Source organism: Tachypleus tridentatus, chromosome 8, assembly GCF_004210375.1.
Source record: "Tachypleus tridentatus isolate NWPU-2018 chromosome 8, ASM421037v1, whole genome shotgun sequence".
Lineage (NCBI taxonomy): Eukaryota > Metazoa > Arthropoda > Merostomata > Xiphosura > Limulidae > Tachypleus > Tachypleus tridentatus.
The window spans coordinates 47,232,966-47,260,729 of record NC_134832.1 but is presented as its reverse complement, the minus strand read 5'-3'; the positions used below and the strand labels follow the sequence as shown (position 1 = coordinate 47,260,729).

General features: G+C 36.5%; 1 long non-coding RNA gene across 2 annotated transcripts; it reads right to left on the bottom strand.

Moving 5' to 3' along the window:
- LOC143222342 (uncharacterized) lies at window positions 1-25,650 on the bottom strand. 2 transcript variants are annotated; one of them, XR_013012181.1, is made up of 4 exons: window positions 25,557-25,650; window positions 23,867-24,120; window positions 5,477-5,590; window positions 1-2,334 (listed from the first exon to the last, which is right to left on the bottom strand). It is a non-coding gene; the product is annotated as an uncharacterized LOC143222342 (long non-coding RNA). The 2 variants fall into 2 exon arrangements; XR_013012182.1 differs by lacking the exons at window positions 23,867-24,120; window positions 25,557-25,650 and adding an exon at window positions 20,160-21,674.
- Window positions 25,651-27,764: the final 2,114 nt, after the last annotated feature.

Sequence of the window (27,764 nt, the reverse complement as noted above, 5' to 3'; positions counted from 1 at the left end):
GTTTAAGTTACTCATTGTTTAGAATAACTGTGTTTAAGTTACTTATTGTTTAGAACACACGTGCATCAAATACTTATTCCAGATTTATTAAACTGCTACAAAAATTTTAAAGTCAGCGAGCTAGTCATGTTTCAGATTCCACCCGTAAAGCTTGCTTGTAGCTTGGTTCTTACTAATAAACGTTTAAATTCCATTTGGCAACGTGAAAACGTGGACAGCTAAGTGGGGATTATTTTCACTACCAAATAAAACACACAAACACACACAAAGAACGTTTGTCTTTTTTTTTTAAGGTGAGGGGTTGTTAAAAATCACGTGTTTCACGGTCTAAAGTGTTGAAAAATGTGTAAGTAACAGTCAAAGATTGGTTTATTCAAGTTTTATTGGTCCACGTTCTTGCTTGGTTTATTCAATTTAAGTTTTATTGGTCCATGTTCCTGCTTGGTTTATTCAATTCAAGTTTTATTGGTCCACGTTCTTCCTTGGTTTATTCAATTAAAGTTTTATTGGTCCATGTTCCTGCTTGGTTTATTCAATTCAAGTTTTATTGGTCCACGTTCCTGCTTGGTTTATTCAATTCAAGTTTTATTGGTCCACGTTCCTGCTTGGTTTAATCAATTCAAGTTTTATTGGTCCATGTTCCTGCTTGGTTTATTCAATTTAAGTTTTATTGGTCCACGTTCCTGCTTGGTTTATTCAATTTAAGTTTTATTGGTCCATGCTCCTGCTTCGTTTATTCAATTTAAGTTCTATTTGTCCATGTTCCCGCTTGGCATATTCAATTTAAGTTTTATTGGTCCATGTTCCTGCTTGGTTTATTCAATTCAAGTTTTATTGGTCCACGTTCCTGCTTGGTTTAATCAATTTAAGTTTTATTGGTCCATGTTCCTGCTTGGTTTATTCAATTCAAGTTTTATTGGTCCACGTTCCTGCTGGGTTTAATCAATTCAAGTTTTATTGGTCCATGTTCCTGCTTGGTTTATTCAATTCAAGATTCATTGGTCCACGTTCCTGCTTGATTTATTCAATTCAAGTTTTATTGGTCCATGTTCCTGCTTGGTTTATTCAATTTAAGTTTTATTGGTCCATGCTCCTGCTTGGTTTATTCAATTTAAGTTCTATTTGTCCATGTTCCCGCTTGGCATATTCAATTCAAGTTTCATTGGTCCACGTTCCTGCTTGATTTATTCAATTCAAGTTTCATTGGTCCACGTTCCTGCTCGATTTATTCAATTCAAGTTTTATTGGTCCATGTTCCTGCTTGGTTTATTCAATTTAAGTTTTATTGGTCAACGTTCCTGCTTGGTTTATTCAAGTTTTATTGGTCCATGATCCTGCTTGGTTTATTCAATTTAAGTTGTATTGGTCCATGTTCCCGCTTGGTTTATTCAATTCAAGTTTCATTGGTCCACGTTCTTGCTTGGTTTATTCAATTCAAGTTTCATTGGTCCACGTTCCTGCTTGGTTTATTCAATTCAAGTTTTATTGGTCCACGTTCCTGCTTGGTTTATTCAAGTTTAATTGGTCCACGTTCTTGCTTGGTTTATTCAATTTAAGTTTTATTGGCCCATGATCCTGCTTGGTTTATTCAATTTAAGTTTTATTGGTCCACGTTCCTGCTTGGTTTATTCAATTTAAGTTTTATTGGTCAATGTTACTGCATGGCTTATTCAATTCCAACTGTCCAAACAGACAAATCTGCTATTTTAATAGCCCGATTTTTTGAAAATTAACGAATACATGTAAGTACTTAGTTAATAGGGTTTATAAGCTGTAGTGTGATTGGATAAGTCGTGATGTAGTATTATTAAGGTACAGTCAGCTCGACGAATGGTCCAAAGAATACAAATACCAATCTTTTAACAGGACTTACACTGAGCTGTATCATGAGGTGTCATGCTTCCTTTCTCTCGCAATTTTGTTGAAACGAAATGTTACGTACTAATATTTTTTGTTCAGGTTATGAAACATCAGTTGGAGATAAACAAGCAAACAAGGTTTTTTATTATGTTGATGTTGGTAAAAATAAATGTACCCGTTAGATATTAAATTATTCACGTGCCCTAAATTTGAACAGAGTACAAATCTTCAACTTAAAAAAGTAAAGACATGATCCGTTGATTAGGGCATTCCACTCGCAAGTTGCAAGCTGCGGACTCGAATCCTATGAACGAATACGCTTGCCCTTTCAGCTGTGGTGGCGTTATGTTGTGACAGTCAATCCCATTGTTTGTTGATAAAGAGAAGCCCAAGAGTTGGCGGCGCATCCTATTGACTAGCTGCTTCTCTCAAGTCTATCAGCGCAGATATACCTGCAGCAGATCTGTGTGAAACCTAGGAAACAAAAGAACAAAAAAACAGTAAATTTGGGAGTGATGAATGTATTGATTTCTTTAGATGTAGAACAAAAATTTTGGAAAACTTACAACTGATTGGAAGTACAACACGGTACATAACTACCTCTGTTCTCCTACCTTGCGTGACCAATTTGATTTATCACTTCAATTCCAAAGATTAATACAAAATTTAGGTCACGAACTCTAAAGATATATGGCATGAGCTAACACAGAAAGGCTCTAAATGTTTCTAGAGTTAACCCCCTCCTATCACTGCACACAAACTTTATAATACTCGCGACATTAGCTTGTTTGTACACAGATCAATCTATGTACTAATACGAAAATAGTGCTTAAAGAGAACTGCCACAATTTACATCCACTAGGCCTAAAGTCTCAGAACATGAACAGTAAAAATGCATTTCCGTTATTATTTCGTGATGATTCACAACAAACCAAAAGCAAAGCAAAAAAACGTAGGTCCAGATGAGTGAACTAAAAATCAACTCGCATGTTCGTCAACGACGTACGTTGTCTTAGAAATGACGTGCACGGGTTTTGGTTTTTCAGTCATAGTGGTTTAATTGGAGTATTGTATGCTTCATTTGACCCCATAGTTCACAAACCTCGCGGTAGGTGACCTAGTGGCCTGCGGCTTAGAAGTGTTCTAGAAATAAAGCGTTGAATGTAGGACAAGGTAGTTTTTAATTGATGACTCTGACTGAACGATTTACCTGTTTTAGATCATTTGTAAAAGATGACAAACATGTTCCTATCTCCAGGATTGTTATCAGCTCTGCATCTTCAAACAGGAAACCTCGTGACTTAATGGCAGGTGGCACATACACGTGCTCAACGCGCTTGAATGTGTAATTAAGGTTAAACAAGTGGAAGAAGTCTCGTTCGACCGGCTCTCTTGGACTCTACGTAAAGCGAAGTAAATTTGTTGTTTTTTTTTTTTGAATTTCGCACAAAGCTACTCGAGGGCTATCTGTGCTAGCCGTCCCTAATTTTGAAGTGTAAGACTAAAGGGAAGGCAGCTAGTCATCACCACCCACCGCCAACTCTAGGGCTACTCTTTTACCAACGAAAAGTGGGATTGATCGTAACATTTTAACGCTCCCACGGCTAAAAGGGCGAGCATGTTTGGCGCGACGGGAATGCGAACCCGCAACCCTCAGATTACGAGTCGCACGCCTTAACACGCTTGGCCATGCCGGGTTAGCGAAGTAAAAACAGTTCAATTTCAGCTAGAGTTCTTTACTTCTAACCTGTCTGTATGTGTGTGTGTAGAAAATGTTTTTTGATAGAAGATTAGGGTTAGTTCAGGTACAGAAGTTCCACGTTTTTCATCGTTCCAGATGTGTGGCACTTGATATGTATGAGATCCCCACAGACTTGTTAAGCTGACCAAAGGTGTCAAATATTCATTAGTACAAAACATACGAAGCTGGTTATTTTTAATGAAACCTTCACCATCAAGTACACAAAAAAAATTACATCACTAGTATCGTGAAATTTGCTAGCACTAAAAAAACTTCACAAAAGTGACCAACACTAACGAAATTTCATGAAACTGACCAGCACAAATATAACTTCATGAAACCAATCTGATGTAAGGCAAATCCATAAGACTAAACAAACTCGTAACAAAACAAAAATAGTTACGGGTCATGTGACGTATTTTACCTAAACAGTAAATCAAACTAATCATAGTTGTAAAACTGGCCAATAGGATACGTCTTGTTACTAAGCTAAAAGTAGACCGATATTCCATAAAAAGTATTACATAACTGCCAATGCACCATGAGATTTTGAATATTCTTGACCTTAACTGGACTAGTGTAAACTTTCACAACTTCTTGAGAATACATTTACATAAATAACTTGAATGCATTTCAGTTTTCGGGATTATTTAGGCAATTGTAATATACATTATTTTACTATAAACTAAATAAACCAGGTTTGCTCTTTTACTCCCACCAGATTTTTCATTAAAATGCTCCCTTAGTTTAAGAAGTCCATTTCAGTTCTCAGAAATCTGAGAATTTCACTACATCTAGGTAAAATTAATAGTTCTTTTTTCAATTCACGACTGTTTCTCAAGTCCATTTCAGTTCTCAGAAATCTGATAATTTCACTACATCTAGCTAAAATTAATAGTTCTTTTTTCAATTCACAACTGTTTCTCAAGTCCATTTCAGTTCTCAGAAATCTGATAATTTCACTACATCTAGCTAAAATTAATAGTTCTTTTTTCAATTCACAACTGTTTCTCAAGTCCATTTCAGTTCTCAGAAATCTGAGAATTTCACTACATCTAGCTAAAATTAATAGTTCTTTTTCAATTCACAACTGTACCTCACAATAACTACTTCTTGACCTTTGTTTGACCTGCGGTCTTTCAAGTGTGAAGAGTAACAGCGGGGCGGAAGTTAGGGACCTGTCGGGTCCTGACTTCAGGTTGACTGGTCAAGCTCGTGAAAGGGTGCTCTGCGCTGAGCAAGGAACCATGGAAGTTATGCATTAGTGAATCTTGTTTCGTGTTTGCCCAGGGGTGTCTTCAGGTGTGCTGTGATAAATCATTTATGTAGCTTACCATTGTTCAGACCTGGTCAGACCGCTGTTCAGATTCCTCAACAGAAAAGGGAATAATTTTACCACTTGTCCACAGAACTTTCTGAGGTCAACGACACTTGACAACAAGTTTTATGTAATATGCTCAGAGCAATACCATTTTTTTTACGTTGAATAAAGTTACATCATTTGTTTGATAATGGATAAATTACGTCACTTGTTTCGTAATGGATAAAGTTACATCATTTGTGAAAACATGGTGAATCTGTCTAAGGCAAAGATAACACATAACTGTGGACAGCTCTTCGGTTTTTCTGTAAAGCATATAAATCAAATGTAATTTATGTTTGGAACCACAGATCCATATCAGAAGACCAGATACTTATTCTGACAAGCAGTACGTGTGGATTCAGAAGGAACGGCTTCTCGTAGTATCGCTAAGAGACAACCAACAAACTCTGTCTGAGCGTTTGGTCTATGATATAGCCCAGCTAGAAACATTGTATCAATGTTTATATACATGATATACAGGGTGTCTCGTAAGTCCCTACCCATCCATATACCTTATGTATCCAGTGTATCTTTGTGCTGTCCCTCATTCTCGCTGCATAATATTATGCGACGCCATGTTCTGGGAGACATTTTCCTCAACATGGGCTTACATCGGCCATATTTCTCTGAAAAAAAGAAACAAATTTATAATACATGCGTAATTGAATATAACATAACAACATATGGATGGGTAGGCCACCATGTAGTCTAGCTAGAAACACTGTATGAATATTTGTATCCATCATATAGTCCAGCTACAAACATTGTACCAATGTTTATATTTATGATACAGTCCAGCTACAAATATTGTATCAATAATCAGTGATGTCGAGAAAACCCACTTGTAGAGAAATATATATGTAAAATCGGCTCGTTTCGGTTGAGAAAATATTTTACGTAGAAGGTCGAAACGTTGTTCGCTATTCTACGTAAAATATTTTCTCAACCCAAACGAGCCGTTTTTATATATATATTGTATTACTATTTGTATCTATGATGTAGTTCAACTTGAAACATTGTAACAATATTTGTATTTATTATATAGTCCAACTAGAAATACTATAACAATTTTGTATTTATTATATAGTCCAACTAGAAATACTATAACAATGTTTGTATTTATTATACAGTCCAACTAGAAATACTATAACAATGTTTGTATTTATTATACAGTCCAACTAGAAATACTATAACAATGTTTGTATTTATTATACAGTCCAACTAGAAATACTATAACAATGTTTGTATTTATTATATAGTCCAACTAGAAATACTATAACAATGTTTGTATTTATTATATAGTCCAACTAGAAATACTATAACAATGTTTGTATTTATTATATAGTCCAACTAGAAATACTATAACAATGTTTGTATTTATTATATAGTCCAACTAGAAATACTATAACAATGTTTGTATTTATTATATAGTCCAACTAGAAATACTATAACAATGTTTGTATTTATGATACAGTCCAACTAGAAATACTATAACAATGTTTGTATTTATTATACAGTCCAACTAGAAATACTATAACAATGTTTGTATTTATTATATAGTCCAACTAGAAATACTATAACAATGTTTGTATTTATCATACAGTCCAACTAGAAATACTATAACAATGTTTGTATTTATTATACAGTCCAACTAGAAATACTATAACAATGTTTGTATTTATTATACAGTCCAACTAGAAATACTATAACAATGTTTGTATTTATTATACAGTCCAACTAGAAATACTATAACAATGTTTGTATTTATTATATAGTCCAACTAGAAATACTATAACAATGTTTGTATTTATTATATAGTCCAACTAGAAATACTATAACAATGTTTGTATTTATTATATAGTCCAACTAGAAATACTATAACAATGTTTGTATTTATTATATAGTCCAACTAGAAATACTATAACAATGTTTATATTTATTATATAGTCCAACTAGAAATACTATAACAATGTTTGTATTTATGATACAGTCCAACTAGAAATACTATAACAATGTTTGTATTTATTATACAGTCCAACTAGAAATATTATAACAATGTTTGTATTTATGATACAGTCCAACTAGAAATACTATAACAATGTTTGTATTTATTATATAGTCCAACTAGAAATACTATAACAATGTTTGTATTTATTATACAGTCCAACTAGAAATACAATAACAATATTTGTATTTATTATATAGTCCAACTAGAAATACTATAACAATGTTTGTAATTATTATATAGTCCAACTAGAAATACTATAACAATGTTTGTATTTATGATACAGTCCAACTAGAAATACTATAACAACGTTTGTATTTATTATACAGTCCAACTAGAAATACTATAACAATGTTTGTATTTATGATACAGTCCAACTAGAAATACTATAACAATGTTTGTATTTATTATATAGTCCAACTAGAAATACTATAACAATGTTTGTATTTATTATACAGTCCAACTAGAAATACTATAACAATGTTTGTATTTATTATATAGTCCAACTAGAAATACTATAACAATGTTTGTATTTATTATATAGTCCAACTAGAAATACTATAACAATGTTTGTATTTATTATATAGTCCAAATAGAAATACTATAACAATGTTTGTATTTATTATATAGTCCAACTAGAAATACTATAACAATGTTTGTATTTATTATATAGTCCAACTAGAAATACTATAACAATGTTTGTATTTATTATATAGTCCAACTAGAAATACTATAACAATGTTTGTATTTATTATACAGTCCAACTAGAAATACTATAACAATGTTTGTATTTATTATATAGTCCAACTAGAAATACTATAACAATGTTTGTATTTATTATACAGTCCAACTAGAAATACTATAACAATGTTTGTATTTATTATATAGTCCAACTAGAAATACTATAACAATGTTTGTATTTATTATATAGTCCAACTAGAAATACTATAACAATGTTTGTATTTATTATATAGTCCAACTAGAAATACTATAACAATGTTTGTATTTATTATATAGTCCAACTAGAAATACTATAACAATGTTTGTATTTATTATATAGTCCAACTAGAAATACTATAACAATGTTTGTATTTATTATATAGTCCAACTAGAAATACTATAACAATGTTTGTATTTATTATATAGTCCAACTAGAAATGTTTTACCAAAATTTGTGCGGTAGAGAAGCACATCATTGTATAGAGGTGACAGTGATGTAGAAGTCTCAACGGTATAGAGGTACATCATAGTAGAATTGACCCAGAGGTTGTTAGAATAAGAGATTAATGACCACTTACACTGAAAGCCTGTTTGATTTTAATTTTGCGCAAAGCTACACCAGGGCTATCTGCGCTAGCCGTCCCTAATTTAGCAGTGTGAGACTAGAGGGATGGCAGCTGGTAATCACCACCCATCACCAGCTCTTGGGCTACTCTTTTACCAACGAATAGTGGGATTGACCGTCACATATAACGCCCCCACGGCTGAAAGGGCGAGAATTTGAACCCGTGACCTTTGGATTACGAATCAAATGCTTTATCCACCTGGCTATGCTGAACCCACTGAAAGTCAAATACAAAGAATATTTTATTGTGAGAAACCTACTTTTGAACTACAACAAGTATCAGTCCAACATTTTCGCATCATTTTAAAAAGAGTTATCATTGTAACGAATTATGTGGTGGGTTTAATCAACAGAATAAATTACTTTTATGTCATTTGTTGTGGCTTTCAGATGTTTCTGGTTTTACACTCAAGAGAGGAATAACCTAAACGTCTTTTCAACATTGAAAACAAAGCTGGTCAGAGGTCAGTACAAGACAAAATCCAATATCCCAGTTTGAATTTATTTTTAGATACAAGTAAATCACATGAAACTCTATTTTTATTCGTTGATAAAATAGTAGCCCAAGAGTTGGCGGTGATGACAAGCTGCCTTCCCTCTAATCTTACACTGCTAAATTAGGGAAGGCTAGCACAGATAGCCCTCGAGTAGCTTTGCGCGAAATTTAAAACAAACAAACAAACATTCGGGTGGTGTGTTTGTATGGAATTAGAGAACAACTCCTTCTTCCCTCTCTCAAGGGCTAAAGTGGAGGAGCTAAGTTTAACCAACTTCCCAAGTAGCAGTATAGGGCCAAGAGTTTAGTGCCCATATGACCGATCACGTAACCAACACGAAAAATAAGATTTATCAGAAATATCATGGGTATCTCATGTACACTAGTCTGATTACTAACTAGAGATAAATTATCCATTGTGACAAACTTTCTCACAAAGTTACTTTCCATCAGAAGGAAACGATTCTTTTTTTTATTTTTATCATTCCGAGTCATGAAGGTATATATTTAATACAGCTGTTATTCTATCATAAAGAATACTCCCATTACGTGATCTTGTGGATAACAGATAACTTGACCATTCCACTGTTCCATGTTTGGTAACATGAGTGAATGAGTAACACAATAAGTTAAAAATCAGGTTTAGGCGAGGTTAAGATACTCTAACCCAATATGGTGAGGAACTGTGCTTAGTAAAATAGAACTTTAGCCTATTGGTTAAACGCTTATTACTGATCTACAGCCAGAAGAGATGGGCTATTATCGAAACTGCTTCTTGTGTCCTCTCGCATGACTCTGTCACAGTTTTTGAGACTGTCTTGCAGCGGCTAATTAAAGACGCGACATTTCGTCTTACGATAGATAATTTCAGTCAATGCGGTCATGTAAAAACACACTAAACTACTCGTTTGTTCGTGAAACTTTTAGCTACACCCCGCCCTCCAGCCTGATACCAGTCACTCAGACTGTTAATAGTTGGTACGTATTCTAATCGATACATGCCAATCACCTTTCCTGATCTGATCAGCAGTCTGGTTAAAAATTTCGTAGAATTAGATCAACTTTGAGTTTGTACTCGTTTGTAAAGTGCGGTACATAAAAACAGGTTGAAAATGTTATCATAAACATTTACATCGGAAATAATAAAAACAAAAAATTAGTGTATAATTTTAATAGCAAGAGAAAAAAAACAAGCACAAATATAAGGTTTAAAAATACTAACTTCATTTCTGCTTAATACAGAAATCTGTAATGAAATAACAGTGTAAGGTGAGGTTAAATCTATGGAGACATATACAGCGAAATATGTTGAAAGATTCGACTAATCAATCAGTCCTAACAAAATAAACCTAACAAGGAACAACAGAGCAGCAAGTCCTAACAAAATAAACTTAACAAGAAACAACAGAGCAGCAAGTCCTACCAAGGTAAACCTAACAAGAAACAACAGAGCAACAAGTCCTAACAAAATAATCCGAACAAGGAACAACAGAGCAGCAAGTCCTAACAAAGTAATCCTAACAAGGAACAACAGAGCAGCAAGTCCTAACAAAGTAATCCTAACAAGGAACAACAGAGCAGCAAGTCCTAACAAAGTAATCCGAACAAGGAACAACAGAGCAGCAAGTCCTAACAAAGTAATCCTAACAAGGAACAACAGAGCAGCAAGTCCTAACAAGGACATTTGGTAACCAATATTTACTTGTACCCAGTGTATTTTGTTACAATCAATACAAATTACGTAAAGTGAAAAAACAACTAACATTAAATAATTCTTGATGAGATATATGTGAGTGTGTTGTCATGTTGAAGTAGAAAGAATAACACATCATTGAGAGTTTAAAGTGGAATATGTGTGTTGTCATGTTGAAGTAGAAAGAATAACACATCATTGAGAGTTTGAAGTGGAATATGTGTGTTGTCATGTTGAAGTAGAAAGAATAACACATCATTGAGAGTTTGAAGTGGAATATGTGATGTGTGTTGTCATGTTGAAGTAGAAAGAATAACACATCATTGACAGTTTGAAGTGGAATATGTGAAGTGTGTTGTCATGTTGAAGTAGAAAGAATAACACATCATTGACAGTTTGAAGTGGAATATGTGAAGTGTGTTGTCATATTGAAATAGAAAGAATAACACATCATTGACAGTTTGAAGTGGAATATGTGAGTGTGTTGTCATGTTGAAGTAGAAAGAATAACACATCATTGACAGTTTGAAGTGGAATATGTGTGTTGTCATGTTGAAGTAGAAAGAATAACACATCATTGACAGTTTGAAGTGAAATACGTGAAGTGTGTTGTCATGTTGAAGTAGAAAGAATAACACGTCATTGACAGTTTGAAGTGGAATATGTGAAGTGTGTTGTCATATTGAAATAGAAAGAATAACACCTCATTGACAGTTTGAAGTGGAATATGTGAAGTGTGTTGTCATATTGAAATAGAAAGAATAACACATCATTGACAGTTTGAAGTGGAATATGTGTGTTGTCATGTTGAAGTAGAAAGAATAACACATCATTGAGAGTTTGAAGTGGAATATGTGTGTTGTCATGTTGAAGTAGAAAGAATAACACATCATTGACAGTTTAAAGTGGAATATGTGAGTGTGTTGTCATGTTAAAGTACGAAGAACAACAACACATCATTGATGATACAAAAGCTGTCGATAGTTTAGAAGGGTATATAAATATTTACTTGTTTTGTATAACCGTGGAATTTATTGTATGAAATCAAAAGTTTGGATGTTTCTCCTACAAAGATTTGGATTTCCATTTTACTTTGTATTAAACCTTGATGTTTACGTAGTTCCTAATTATAAAACATACTGTTAATTCTAGCGAGACACATTCCAGTTATGTTACACTCCAGTTAATACATTAAACTATATTTCTTACTATCAGACACAATTCTCAACATCAGTGTGTTTAATATAAACTGTTTACTGTTTCCAATAGACGAATGTCTTTGTTCTTTAACAAATAGGTCCGGCATGGCCAGATGGTTAAGGCGTTCGACTCGTAATCTCAGGTTCGCGGGTTCGAATCCCCCTCACATCAAACGTGCTCGCTTTTCCAACCGTTATATGTAATGGTCAATGTCATTAATCGTTGGTAAAAAAAAGTAGCCCAAGAGTTGGCAGTGGGTGGTGATGACTAGCTGTCTTCCCTCTAGTCTCACACTGCTAAATTAGGGACAGGTAGCGCAGACAGCCCTCGTGCAGCTTAGCGCGAAAGTCAAAAACAAACAAACAAACAAACAAATCCTTAACAAATACATTCATTTCGATTTTTATCGGTTATTAATTATCACGAAAAACGAAGTTTGACTTAAATAATTCGGCGATATATACACATTCTTAAACAAAAACAGTTTCGTTGTTAGTGCAGTGAAAGGTTATCTCTGGGCTGGTACTGACATCTTCCTGTTCACAGTAAAGTTTTATAGCCCCTGCCGTCACTAAGAAGTCATAAAACCCGAGCCTGAATACCGAACTCCAGCTGCAGGTTTTTTTTGACAAAAGTAATGTTCAAACATTCACGCGAGACAATGCCCGCATTAGATAACCTACTCAAGATTAAAATCTATTGACAAATTCCCTGCTGAAGTTCTGTCTCTTTGAGAGTCACTCCCTTTCAATGTAATGGGGAAGAAGCCTTTTCTTTCCGAGATAAGTTTTACCGTTTAGTTTACCGTTGTGTTATGCACCAGAAGAGCCCAACAGCTTACTCACGAAACCTCTTTAGACAACAGCTTTCCTCTAGTTTAACCATGAAACCTCCTTAGAGCACGGCCTTCCTTGAGTTTAGCTCCGAAACCTCTTTAGACAACGGCCTTCCTCTAGTTTAGCCACGAAACCTCTTTAGACCACAGCTTTCCTCTAGTTTAGCTCCGAAACCTCTTTAGATCAGGCCTTCCTTAGATTTAGCCACGAAACCTCTTTAGACCACAGCTTTCCTCTAGTTTAGCCACGAAACCTCCTTAGAGCACGGCCTTCCTTAGATTTAGCCACAAAACCTCTTTAGACCACAGCTTTCCTCCAGTTTAGCTCCGAAACCTCTTTAGATCAGGCCTTCCTTAGATTTAGCCACGAAACCTCTTTAGACCACAGCTTTCCTCCAGTTTAGCTCATAAACCTCTTTAGATCAGGCCTTCCTTAGATTTAGCCACGAAACCTCTTAAGACCACAGCTTTCCTCTAGTTTAGCTCCGAAACCTCTTTAGATCAGGCCTTCCTTAGATTTAGCCACGAAACCTCTTTAGACCACAGCTTTCCTCTAGTTTAGCCACGAAACTTCCTAAGAGCACGGCCTTCCTTAGATTTAGCCACAAAACCTCTTTAGACCACAGCTTTCCTCTAGTTTAACCACGAAACCTCTTTAGACCACACTCTATCTTAAGTCCGTTTAGTTAAACTATTAACAAGATAATAAACATGTCAGACCATTCTTGTATCTTATTCTTGCTTATGGCTCACACATAAAAATATTCAGTTCTGAAGTTCTGGTGAGAATGAATCAAATCGTAACTTTGATATCATTTTTAAAACCAGGTTCTTGAGGTCGAACTACATATTGTAGTTTAAATACATTCTGAAGTCTATAGTTCGAACCATATCCAACCATTTTTATATAACCTATATTCAACAATGACCCTACATTCATAGGAAAACTACGTCAAAACTTTATTAAATGTCCCTAATACACAGGGAAACTTATAAACAACAGTTTTCTATACATTCCGAATCCATAAAACAAACTACATCCAACAGTTTCACCGTACTTCCAGTTCAACAGACCCAGCTACATCCAACAGTTTCACCATACTTCCAGTTCAACAGAACTAGCTACATCCAACAGTTTCACCGTACTTCCAGTTCAACAGACCTAGCTACATCCAACAGTTTCACCATACTTCCAGTTCAACAGACCTAGCTACATCCAACAGTTTCACCGTACTTCCAGTTCAACAGAACTAGCTACATCCAACAGTTTCACAATACTTCCAGTTCAACAGAACTAGCTACATCCAACAGTTTCACCATGCTTCCAGTTCAACAGAACTCGCTACATCCAACAGTTTCACCATACTTCCAGTTCAACAGAACTCGCTACATCCAACAGTTTCACCGTACTTCCAGTTCAACAGAACTAGCTACATCCAACAGTTTCACCATACTTCCAGTTCAACAGAACTCGCTACATCCAACAGTTTCACCGTACTTCCAGTTCAACAGACCTAGCTACATCCAACAGTTTCACCATACTTCCAGTTCAACAGAACTAGCTACATCCAACAGTTTCATCGTACTTCCAGTTCAACAGAACTCGCTACATCTAACAGTTTCACCGTACTTCCAGTTCAACAGAACTCGCTACATCTAACAGTTTCACCGTACTTCCAGTTCAACAGACCTAGCTACATCCAACAGTTTCACCATACTTCCAGTTCAACAGAACTAGCTACATCCAACAGTTTCACCGTACTTCCAGTTCAACAGAACTCGCTACATCCAACAGTTTCACCGTACTTCCAGTTCAACAGAACTAGCTACATCCAACAGTTTCAACGTACTTCCAGTTCAACAGAACTCGCTACATCTAACAGTTTCACCGTACTTCCAGTTCAACAGAACTAGCTACATCCAACAGTTTCACCGTACTTCCAGTTCAACAGAACTCGCTACATCTAACAGTTTCACCGTACTTCCAGTTCAACAGAACTAGCTACATCCAACAGTTTCACCGTACTTCCAGTTCAACAGACCTAGCTACATCCAACAGTTTCACCGTGCTTCCAGTTCAACAGAACCAGCTACATCCAACAGTTTCACCGTACTTCCAGTTCAACAGAACTAGCTACATCCAACAGTTTCACCATACTTCCAGTTCAACAGACCTAGCTACATCCAACAGTTTCACCGTACTTCCAGTTCAACAGACCTAGCTACATCCAACAGTTTCACCGTACTTCCAGTTCAACAGAACTAGCTACATCCAACAGTTTCACCATACTTCCAGTTCAACAGACCCAGCTACATCCAACAGTTTCACCATACTTCCAGTTCAACAGACCTAGCTACATCCAACAGTTTCACCGTACTTCCAGTTCAACAGACCTAGCTACATCCAACAGTTTCACCGTACTTACAGTTCAACAGACCTAGCTACATCCAACAGTTTCACCGTACTTCCAGTTCAACAGACCTAGCTACATCCAACAGTTTCACCGTACTTACAGTTCAACAGAACTAGCTACATCCAACAGTTTCACCGTACTTCCAGTTCAACAGACCTAGCTACATCCAACAGTTTCACCATACTTCCAGTTCAACAGACCTAGCTACATCCAACAGTTTCACCATACTTCCAGTTCAACAGACCTAGCTACATCCAACAGTTTCACCGTACTTCCAGTTCAACAGACCTAGCTACATCCAACAGTTTCACCGTACTTCCAGTTCAACAGACCTAGCTACATCCAACAGTTTCACCGTACTTCCAGTTCAACAGAACTAGCTACATCCAACAGTTTCACCGTACTTCCAGTTCAACAGACCTAGCTACATCCAACAGTTTCACTATACTTCCAGTTCAACAGACCTAGCTACATCCAACAGTTTCACCGTACTTCCAGTTCAACAGAACTAGCTACATCCAACAGTTTCACGGTACTTCCAGTTCAACAGACCTAGCTACATCCAACAGTTTCACCGTACTTCCAGTTCAACAGACCTAGCTACATCCAAGAGTTTCATCGTACTTCCAGTTCAACAGACCTAGCTACATCCAACAGTTTCACCATACTTCCAGTTCAACAGACCTAGCTACATCCAACAGTTTCACCATACTTCCAGTTCAACAGACCTAGCTACATCCAACAGTTTCACCGTACTTCCAGTTCAACAGACCTAGCTACATCCAACAGTTTCACCATACTTCCAGTTCAACAGAACTAGCTACATCCAACAGTTTCACCGTACTTCCAGTTCAACAGACCTAGCTACATCCAACAGTTTCACCGTACTTACAGTTCGACAGACCTAGCTACATCCAACAGTTTCACCGTACTTCCAGTTCAACAGACCTAGCTACATCCAACAGTTTCACCATACTTCCAGTTCAACAGAACTAGCTACATCCAACAGTTTCACGGTACTTCCAGTTCAACAGACCTAGCTACATCCAAAAGTTTCAGCGTACTTGCAGTTCAACAGAACTAGCTACATCCAACAGTTTCACCGCACATCCAGTTCAACAGACCTAGCTACAATCAAAAGTTTCACGGTACTTCCAGTTCAACAGAACTAGCTACATCCAACAGTTTCACCATACTTCCAGTTCAACAGATCTAGCTACATCCAACAGTTTCACCATATTTCCAGTTCAACAGACCTAGCTACATCCAACAGTTTCACCGTACTTCCAGTTCAACAGACCTAGCTACATCCAACAGTTTCACCATACTTCCAGTTCAACAGACCTAGCTACATCCAACAGTTTCACCGTACTTCCAGTTCAACAGACCTAGCTACATCCAACAGTTTCACCGTACTTCCAGTTCAACAGAACTAGCTACATCCAACAGTTTCACCATACTTCCAGTTCAACAGACCCAGCTACATCCAACAGTTTGACCATACTTCCAGTTCAACAGACCTAGCTACATCCAACAGTTTCACCATACTTCCAGTTCAACAGACCTAGCTACATCCAACAGTTTCACCATACTTCCAGTTCAACAGACCCAGCTACATCCAACAGTTTCACCATACTTCCAGTTCAACAGACCCAGCTACATCCAACAGTTTCACGGTACTTCCAGTTCAACAGACCTAGCTACATCCAACAGTTTCACGGGTCTTCCAGTTCAACAGACCTAGCTACATCCAACAGTTTCACCATACTTCCAGTTCAACAGAACCAGCTACATCCAACAGTTTCACCGTACTTCCAGTTCAATACTTTATTGAACAATTCTAACCCTTCAGTAATCGATAATATGACAATATTTTACTGTACGATTCTCACCAAACAGTAATCGTTAATATTGCAATACTTTACTAAAGAATCCTGACTCGCTTTCTAATTCTGACATCAACAGAGCATATCTGGCATGTTGATCACGTAGTACGGATGACTGTGAGCCGTGAAGATTCATTGTTAAGATAAACCCGACACTAGTACTTCTCTCACGTGAGGGATAAGATTTAATATCATAACAAGACATTTGGTCTGTACAGTATCACAGTTGTTGGATGCATGTCCAATCCGTTGATAAGTAGATAAAATATTTACATGCGAGTCTAATGTGGAATACCATGGAAATAACCCCTCAGGAATGAATCTTCTCGGATGAAACCCTTTAGAATCGTGTATTTCTATTTCCTTGTTGTTGCTTAAGTGTATTTGATAAAATTTTGTTTTTTAAACAAACGCCCTTGACTTGTAAAGAAATGTAAGTTTTCTTACTGAAATAAATTTATTTTGAAGAGGTTTTATAATACAAAGAAATAGACAAAATACTGAATTATGTGAACTTAAAGTGTCAGTAGAACAATTATGAATTTTACTGGGACAGAAAGGGTTCATATGTTTATGTTTCTGTGATATATACGTATGGAAATGTTACTGGGACTGAAAGGGTTCGTGTGTTTCTATGATATACACGTATGAAAATGTTTGTGGGATATAAATGGTTCGTGTTTCTATGATATACAGATATTGAACTGCTACTTCTATGACATATGTTTTAGACTGAACGTATCCTAGTTATCAGCGTCTATGACTGTATGCCCGATGATTCGTGGTTTGCAGCTCACTATTTAAAAATCTAATATTTAGTCAGACAAGAGCAGTCTGTGAGCTGAAGTTGGAACAGGTGGCGTTCGCTATTTCTTTCTCTCCTAATCAAAATTAGGAATAGTTGTGTGTAGAGGGCAGCTCGGCACAAAGATTTTGAAACAAATAACGTATGTTGTAGAATTATAAGAAATAGTTTATTTATTTATTCGCTATAAGCTGGACCATTATAAAAAGTGTTTAAGAATTATTTTCAGCTATTTTAATCTGTATATTAATCCACTGGTCTCGTGCTTCACTATGCGTTAGAGTTTCTAGGGGTCTTGTTCTGTTACCACATTTACAAACGCGTTACGCACTATAGGATAGTCGGTGAGTTATAAGAGTGACGCTCAAACCCCTACTATTCTATTTTATAATAGTAGCTCAGAACATGGCGGTAGGTAAGTTGATCCGTTACCTTCCCTCTAATATATCATTTGAAAATTAGACGCGATTAACGCATATAGGCCTCGGGTAGTTTTGTGCGGAAACAATAAACACAAAAAACTCCACATTTAGTAACCTCCTTGTGGCAGTGATCCACGTTTAGTAACCTCCCCTTGTGGTAGTGATCCACGTTTAGTAACCTCCCCTTGTGGTAGTGATCCACGTTCAGTAACCTCCCCTTGTGGTAGTGATCCACGTTTAGTAACCTCCCCTTGTGGTGGTGATCCATGTTTAGTACCTCCCTTGTGGTGGTGATCCACGTTTAGTAACCTCCCATTGTGATAGTGATCCACGTTTAGTAGCCTCCCCTTGTGGCGGTGATCTACGTTTAGTACCCTCCTTGTGGTAGTGATCCACGTTTAGTAACCCCCTTGTGGTAGTGATCCACGTTTAGTAACCTCCCATTGTGGTAGTGATCCACGTTTAGTAACCTCCCCTTGTAGTAGTGATCCACGTTTAGTAACCCCCTTATGGTAGTGATCCACGTTTAGTAACCTCCCCTTGTGGCGGTGATCCACGTTTAGTAACCTCCCCTTGTGGTGGTGATCCATGTTTAGTACCTCCCTTGTGGTGGTGATCCACGTTTAGTAACCTCCCATTGTGATAGTGATCCACGTTTAGTAGCCTCCCCTTGTGGCGGTGATCTACGTTTAGTAACCTCCCCTTGTGGTAGTGATCCACGTTTAGTAACCTCCCTTGTGGCGGTGATCCACGTTTAGTAACCTCCCCTTGTGGTAGTGATACACGTTTAGCAACCTCCCTTGTGGTAGTGATACACGTTTAGTAACCTCCCCTTGTGGTAGTGATACACGTTTAGCAAGCTCCCCTTGTGGTAGTGATCCACGTTTAGTAATCTCCCCTTGTGGTAGTGATCCACGTTTAGTAACCTCCCCTTGTGGTAGTGATCCACGTTTAGTAACCTCCCCTTGTGGTAGTGATCCACGTTTAGTAATCTCCCTTTGTGGTAGTGATCATTCCAAGATAATTATCTCAAAACAAACTTGTTACAAAACATTAAATAATAATTCCAGTAAGGCGAGAAAAAATGTTTGGACTTAGTTTCTAAAACCAAATTGTGGAACTAAAACCTCGAGATAAAGAGGAAAAAAAAACAACCCTAATCGCTACATATACGTGAATCTTCAGTGACAAGTTTCTCGCAATTCAGTGTGACGCTTTAAGCTCAAAATTACAGTGTGTAACGTTTTACTGAAAGTACGTGAGTGAAAACTTACGTTATTACAGAAGTAATAATTCGACGAATTTTAAAAAGCTGACTTAAATGTTGTAGACAAATAAAACCAAACTTTTACTTTCGTGTTTTATTTTAATATTTTGTTTGATGCAGAAAATGAACAACCGGTTAATATTTAACGAAGAAAGGTTTTAATTTTCTAAACATCAGCTACAAACGTCTCAAGTTGTTAATGAGCCGAGTGTGTTTTTTAAGTTATAACAACATACGACTCTGAACATGTTAATAACTTTAACTATGTCTTGTTTATTAAAACCATTTAACGGAGTGATTTCTTTGCTTATATTTGAATGTTAACTTTGTATGCTTTGGTAACTTAATCTTTCGACTTCGAGGTTTCTGCTCACACAGCTACCAAACACTGTATTCTTTGAGTGAATCTGTCACTTGAAGCTAGGAATGTACTTTGTGAGGCTGTCTCACCCCTGACCTCGAGATCGTACGATTATCACTAAATTTCTCTGGTGATGTAAGTATTTCACATACCAGCAACTACATCACGGGACAGAAATAAAGGGTTAACCGTTTAATAAACACCTGGAAGAGAAGCTGTTTAAATATTAAAACAACATTCGTAGAAACCGTGGTACAATATTGAAATGCGTGTAACAGAAAAGTGCGGAAAATTTTACTTTGTTAACATCCGTCATTAAATGTTTAAAAACAGTCACGGGTATACGAATTAAAGATAACTTACTGCTAACCTGCCGACCTTATAAGAGGATCGAATACAGATCTATCAAGAGCGAATTTTCTGGAGCAGTACACAAAGCAGGTTCTTATGTAAATACAATACTTACTATCTGTTGTCTTTCTATGTCCACGTAACTACTTCGCAGGGTTTGGATGGATCTTGAGAGATAAAAACGTAACCTCCGTCCACTTTAGGTCGCGACCCAGCATGGCAAGGTGTTAGGACACTCGATTCGTACTCTGAGGGTTACGGGTTCGAATCCCCGTCACACCAAACAAACTCGCCTTTTCAGCCGTGGGCCCGTTATAATGTTACAGTCAATCACACTATTCATTGGTAAAAGAGTATCCCAAGAGTTGGCGGCGGGTGGTGATAACTAGCTTTCTTCCTTCTAGTCTTACACTGCTAAATTAGGAATGACTAGCGCAAATAGTCATGCGCGAAATTTAAAAACAACAACAAAATGTATTCATTTCCTCCACCTTATTGTAGTGTTTCTGATTGTTGCTGTAAAACACAAAATTACACAATGGGCTATCTGTACTCTGCCCACACGGGTATCGAAACTAGCCTCCAAGTCTTATCATTATTATTGAAGTTTCTCGAGGCTTATGGTGTTTACTGTTGGAATTTTACCCAAGGTTTAACTTTATATATCACTTCCCGTTTCTTGCACCACGTGTTTTGTTAACCGGCAGTACTCGCAGTTGCGTAGTGTGAAGACACACCTCGTAGTGTATTTAACACAGTATTTTCTTTGTACTACACTTAAACATTCTTGTATTCTAATTGTACAACCAATACTCTATCTGTTTATTGTACGATTAAGATATTAACGTTTTTTATCTATTTATCATATTGTACCTTCATGAACATTGGTATTTGTTTTTATTCACTGTTAATGTTCGGTCACTTGACTCCACGCCTAAACAGTAACACGCATGTAGCAATGTAACTCAAACGTTGCGTTCCTCTGAAGTTATACTGTTTAGAGTTCTTCTGGAAGGCTTGTGGAAAGCTCTGATCGGAAGTTAATATTAATGGAAGGTTTGTGGAAAGCTCTGATCGGAAGTTAATATTAATGGAAGGTTTGTGGAAAGCTCTAATCGGAAGTTAATATTAATGGAAGGTTTGTGGAAAGCTCTAATCGAAAGTTAATATTAATGGAAGGTTTGTGGAAAGCTCTGATCGGAAGTTAATATTAACTCTGCTTAGATTTCATTTACTCCTTCGTATAGAGCATGGTTGTCTGTCTGTCTGGTATGACAAGTCGTTGAGAGGTGTTGATTAAACCAACGTCCAAAGAAATCAGGCCAAACTCCGCTGCTCCTTCCGAAAGATCAAACCGAAACGAACAAGTGATAACGGATGATATCTATTTCAATTTCACTGCCTTAACGGCCAAAAAAAAAAAAAAAAAATGTGGGGGTAAACCGAGCGAGAAGGTCACCACCAAAATATGAGAAACTGACAACAAACGAAAGTAACGACAGACATAGAAAATGTACCTTTACATTAGACGAACGGCTTAGTGCGTGCTGAGACTCAATACACTTGAAAGGGCGACCCATACCCAGCTTATAGCATCATGTCTTAAATTCGTCATTGTTACACTGGTGAAAAAAAGAAAAAAACACTTTAAATTACATAACACGAGACACCACCCTGTAAGGATCTAGGTCTGTTATAAAAAAATGAGAAGGGCCTATCACAGAACGGCTGGTATGGATATTAACCAGAAGATGACCTATGAAGGTCGAAACGTTGTTCTCTCCTTATTAATACCCATATCAGCCGTTCTGAGATACATTTTTATTTCAAGTGAGTTTTTCGTCACCAATAAGAAGGGCTCTCACCGATATTCCCATACGTTTCCACCAATTGTACCGGAGTTTTTGTTATATTCGCCTTTTTACTCCAGTTTTTATAATAACAATACATTATCATAAATTATGATAATGTGATATAATATTTTTAAAATATTAGAAAGCTTTTAACACGTGTAATAATAAAATAGGTCTGTGCAATGATTACAAATATAACAGACCGAATGAATATTAGGCCTACATGTGTAATAATTTTTACAATGACGATCTATTTGAATATCTGACTGTAAAAATAGAAGATACTTCGTGCTCGGCCACGAAAGTGTAATATTGTGATATAAAAGTTACGCAAGCACGTGTTTGTATTGTATTTCATGTTATTATATGGCTCTATGATATAAAAGTGTGGCTGGACCTGTACTGTAATCTTGTGCTCCTATGGGTCTAAAGACGAAGATTGTATTTTTTGACACTTAGTATTTAGTACAGAATTTAGGTACTAGTGCTGGCACTCTGTTAAAGCAAAAAAATCTCGAAATGAATACGAGATTAGTTCAGTTATTTAATCTTGGTTCGAGCCCCAACAGCAGACCTGACGAGGTCCGGTAATGTTTCAAAGGCCTCGTCGGCACTGGATGTGGCAGATATAGTGATTTTCATATTGTTACATGTTCTTCATGTTACTAACTTATCATACATGGATTTATTGTGACGGAATCAGTGGCTTTGCCGATAGAACACTATAACTCGGGTTTCGATACTCGTGATGGGTAGAGCACAGACGACCTGTTGTGCTTAAGTATAAACAATCAATTAATTCAGACAGTGGCCCTGCATGGCCAAGCGTGTTAAGGCGTTCGACTCCTCATCCGAGGGTTGCAGGTTCGAATCCCTGTCACACCAAACACGCTTGCCCTTTCAGCCGTGGGGGCGTTATAATGTTCGGCCAATCCCACTATTCGTTGGTAAAAGAGTAGTCCAAGAATTGGCTGTGGGTGGTAGTGATGACTAGCTGCTTTCCCTCTAGTCTTACACTGCTGAATTAGGGACGGCTAGCGCAGATGGTTCTCGTGTAGCTTTGCGCGAAATTCAAAACCAAAGCGGAGTTAGGTCCTTTGATGGACCTGGGAGGGTCAGGTGCTACCTTGACCTCTTCCTGATAAATCTTTGAGAAATTCCATAGGTTACAGACCACTCTGAAAAGACTATTAAATATATTGTATATAACAAAAAAGGTAGTTTTAAAAATACTGTACAACCTGCCCAATGAAAAACCAGAAACTTAGTAGTGACAAAGAGCTTCTCTATTAGTCAAAACTATGGACACTTTAGCCAATGACGATTCAGAGAAACAAGCGCATGACTAGTAGTAACATAAAGAAAACTTTCTTGACCGCAATGGGTCAAATGGAGGAGCGGAACTGTTTTGGAATCTAGTACAAAAACCTCATCAATACACGAGTTGCTGGCACCCTTGCACTGTTGATGCTACGCCCCTATTTCTCTGACCCCTCCCACAACACTTTTATATCACTCGTCAAGATTATTTGTGCTCTGTATGTATGCGAGGTCAACATTACAGCGTATCAAACCCCCTCACACACACACGCATAATGCTAACCAACTCAAGGTTCAATTTACCAAATTAGACCCATTAACTCGGCCATAAGTGTGAATGTTTATAACGCGAAAAAAAAAAAAAGGTTTTAATACTCGCAGTGACAACAGCACAAATATCTCGTTGTGCTTATATAACTAACAAACCTTAAACAAGAACGACTGCTTTATACTAAGACTATCAAACGACTTGTTATCTTACTATTCGGCAAATTACAAGACATTGTCAACAACCATCAGAAGCTGTGGGACAGCCGATTTGTACTTGATATCCTTCTATTTCATTTCTCTGATTAAATATCAAATTACCCTAAAAAAAACAACGCAATGAATATACGGAACTGACACAACGTAAAAATCGGTTACCTACCTGTTTCACCTGGAGAAGACACAAAAATGTCAGTCCTCTCTTTGTAACTAGGGGCTTTCTCATATCATTTGTTTAGAAATGTTAAACCTTTTCTCTACCCTAACTGGCTCTATGACTAGCATGATTTAACACGAACTTATCTTGCTTTCATTGTTTAGAAATATCCTTCATCTCAAGGTGCCCCGCGAGTACAACAGTAAGTCTCCAATTCGATTCCACTCGGTAGGCTCAGCAGACAGTTTGATCTGGTTTTGCTATAAGAAAAACACACACCCTTCACCTTAAAATTTAAAAAAACAAAACACTTGAACGTTGCACACAGAGCAAAGAGTTTGTAGTGTCTTGGGAAAAAATATAAAAGTTCACAATTCTGAAAATATTTTAAAAGACACATGTATAAAGTTCGGAAAAACTGGTTTCTTTTAAGCGAAAAGGTACACAATGTTGTGTCTTGTTTTGTTTTTTGTTTGTTTGTTTTTTTGGAATTTCGCACAAAGCTACTCGAGGGCTATCTGTGCTAGCCGTCCCTAATTTAGCAGTGTAAGACTAGAGGGAAGGCAGCTAGTCATCACCACCCACCGCCAACTCTTGGGCTACTCTTTTTACCAACGAATAGTGGGATTGACCGTACCATTATAACGCCCCCACGTCTGGGAGGACGAGTATGTTTGGCGCGACTCGGGCGAGAACCCGCGACCCTCAGATTACGAAGCGCACGCCTTAACGCGCTAGGCCATGCCGGGCCCCAATGTTGTGTCAACCAAGTGTTTCGAACCCCGATTTTTAAACGTTATAAGCTTTCCATTGACAATCACGTGTTAATTTTAAGTATTGTAACAAAGTTTTAATATTACTTTTAGTTATTATCGAGATAGAAAGAAATAGAATGTTTTTATGAGAGACAATACTAAACGATAAAACTTGAGAAATCTTGAAAACCGATAGAACTACAGTTACAACGACATTCAGCAACGTTCGTGATGATTTAATAAAAAACATAGTTGGTGAGAAACAGAAAATATTGTTTGAGATACTTTATACACAAGACAGAAATTTAATAAAAAAACTCACTTCATTATGCAGAGCGTAAACGCTTTCGCTTGAACTTGTAAGTTGTCAGTAATGAGTCGCGTACTTTTTCAGATTTTTTTAATTTTTCAAATAAATAAATCCATTTAATTTATTGAAATTACTCTGTTGTTCAGATGGCGCTGTATTCAAACCATTAAATAATAACGAAACGTTTAGATATTTGGTTTTCGTGGCTAATAGAGAGGAAGTTAGTCTTAAGTGTGAAATACGCGAGGCTTAGTACAGAATGTATTTTTACGACGGAATTTATTTTTGTTTATACGTTAAAAGATTTATACGTTTTCCATTTATTTAATTATTCAGCCGTACTAAGTAACGTTCTAAAAATATACAAACTGTTGAAAAATTGAAACATGAATATTTATACAGTAGAAAGACAAGTACAGAAATAGGTAGACATTTGTGATAATTTACATTTATGTACCATTACGTAAATCGTTAAGGGTTTTGACAAAATCTTACATCGTGAGAGAAGAAAAAATGAAATAAATGAACACAATTATGTCTGTTCTAGAGACCAACTTCTTTCTATGTTAATCACTAAGCGCGAGCAAGCAGAGCAGCTTTCCGAGTATAGTACTATATAAATCACTCATACCTCGGGCACTGTCATCTCATATCCGGAATATGATGAAGCAAGGCAACAAGATGGAGTCATTTTGAAGGTCACACTCCCCGTTCCATGCATGTCTTGTTAAAAAAAAAGAACAGCATACACAAGGTCAGCTCTGATTTAAATTACAGCGGTCTATTATTCTTAACAAAACTTTAAAAGTGAGGATACTAGTTATTTCATATCATAAAGTGAATGGTTTTGACAGGTGGCAGTTCAGATGAAGTAAACAGCAAAAAATAAATAAAAGTAATATACAACTTTACCCCCAGTAATTAACTTAAATAATGTTAGCTTTAAGTTATTATTTTAATAATTATTCATAGTTCTATGACCATTCACGCATGTAATTAACATAACCTACGTTTACGCCGTTAAAACGTTTTAAAAGGTGTCGTCGAAAATTGAGTGCTCGTTGGAAAACACGAGTATCAAAATTTAAAATTATATATATAAATAAACAGCTGTTTGTTTCCTGTCGTTGCTTTTAAAAGTTCAAAACTTTAATAAAGTATTCGAGGCTAAATAAATACGTTTCTTAACCCTAGTTTCCAATTCTTATTGTCCGTATAATCAATCTGTTCTTTTCAGTATTTCGGCACTTTGAGCCATTCAGAGTCTGATGGATTGATGGATTTGCGAACGATGTTAGTGATCTTATATAGGGTTAAAGGTCACTTACTTACTGAGAACAGCATCACGCCATGCTCAAGATGCAAAGTACAGGCCATGTTGTTGACAATACAGTTAATGCTAAGAACTACATCATACTAATGGGGCTACATCATACCACATTTAATATAGAGAATACTGAGAGATATGTCATATGACGTTTAATATACAGAGCACTGGGGCTACATCATACCACATTTAATATAGAGAATACTGAGAGATATGTCATATGACGTTTAATATACAGAGCACTGGGGCTACATCATACCACATTTAATATAGAGAATACTGAGAGAAAATCATATGACGTTTAATATACAGAGCACTGGGGCTACATCATACCACATTTAATATAGAGAATACTGAGAGATAAGTCATTTGACGTTTAATATACAGAGCACTGGGCCTACATCATACCACATTTAATATACAGAATACTGAGAGATAAGTCATATGACGTTTAATATACAGAGCACTGGGGCTACATCATACCACATTTAATATAGAGAATACTGAGAGATAAGTCATACGACGTTTAATATACAGAGCACTGAGGCTACATCATACATTTAATATACAGAATACTGAGAGATAAGTCATTTGACGTTTAATATACAGAGCACTGGGGCTACATCATACCACATTTAATATAGAGAATACTGAGAGATAAGTCATATGACGTTTAATATACAGAGCACTGGGGCTACATCATACATTTAATATACAGAATACTGAGAGATAAGTCATATGACGTTTAATATACAGAGCACTGGGGCTACATCATACCACATTTAATATAGAGAATACTGAGAGATAAGTCATTTGACGTTTAATATACAGAGCACTGGGGCTACATCATACCACATTTAATATAGAGAATACTGAGAGATAAGTCATATGACGTTTAATATACAGAGCACTGGGCCTACACCATACATTTAATATAGAGAATACTGAGAGATAAGTCATATGACGTTTAATATACAGAGCACTGGGCCTACACCATACATTTAATATAGAGAATACTGAGAGATAAGTCATTTGACGTTTAATATACAGAGCACTGGGCCTACATCATACCACATTTAATATAGAGAATATTAAGAGATAAGTCATATCTCGGTAAAGACTAAAGATACTGGGCCTACATCATACCACATTTAATACAGATAATACTGAGAGATAAGTCATATCTCGGTAAAGACTGAAGATACTGGGCCTACATCATACCACATTTAATACAGATAATACTGAGAGATAAGTCATATCTTGGTAAAGACTGAAGATACTGGGCCTACATCATACCACATTTAATATAGATAATACTGAGAGATAAGTCATATCTCGGTAAAGACTGAAGATACTGGGCCTACATCATACCACATTTAATATAGAGAATATTGAGAGATAAGTCATATCCCGGTAAAGACTAAAGATACTGGGCCTACATCATACCACATTTAATACAGATAATACTGAGAGATAAGTCATATCACGGTAAAGACTGAAGATACTGGGCCT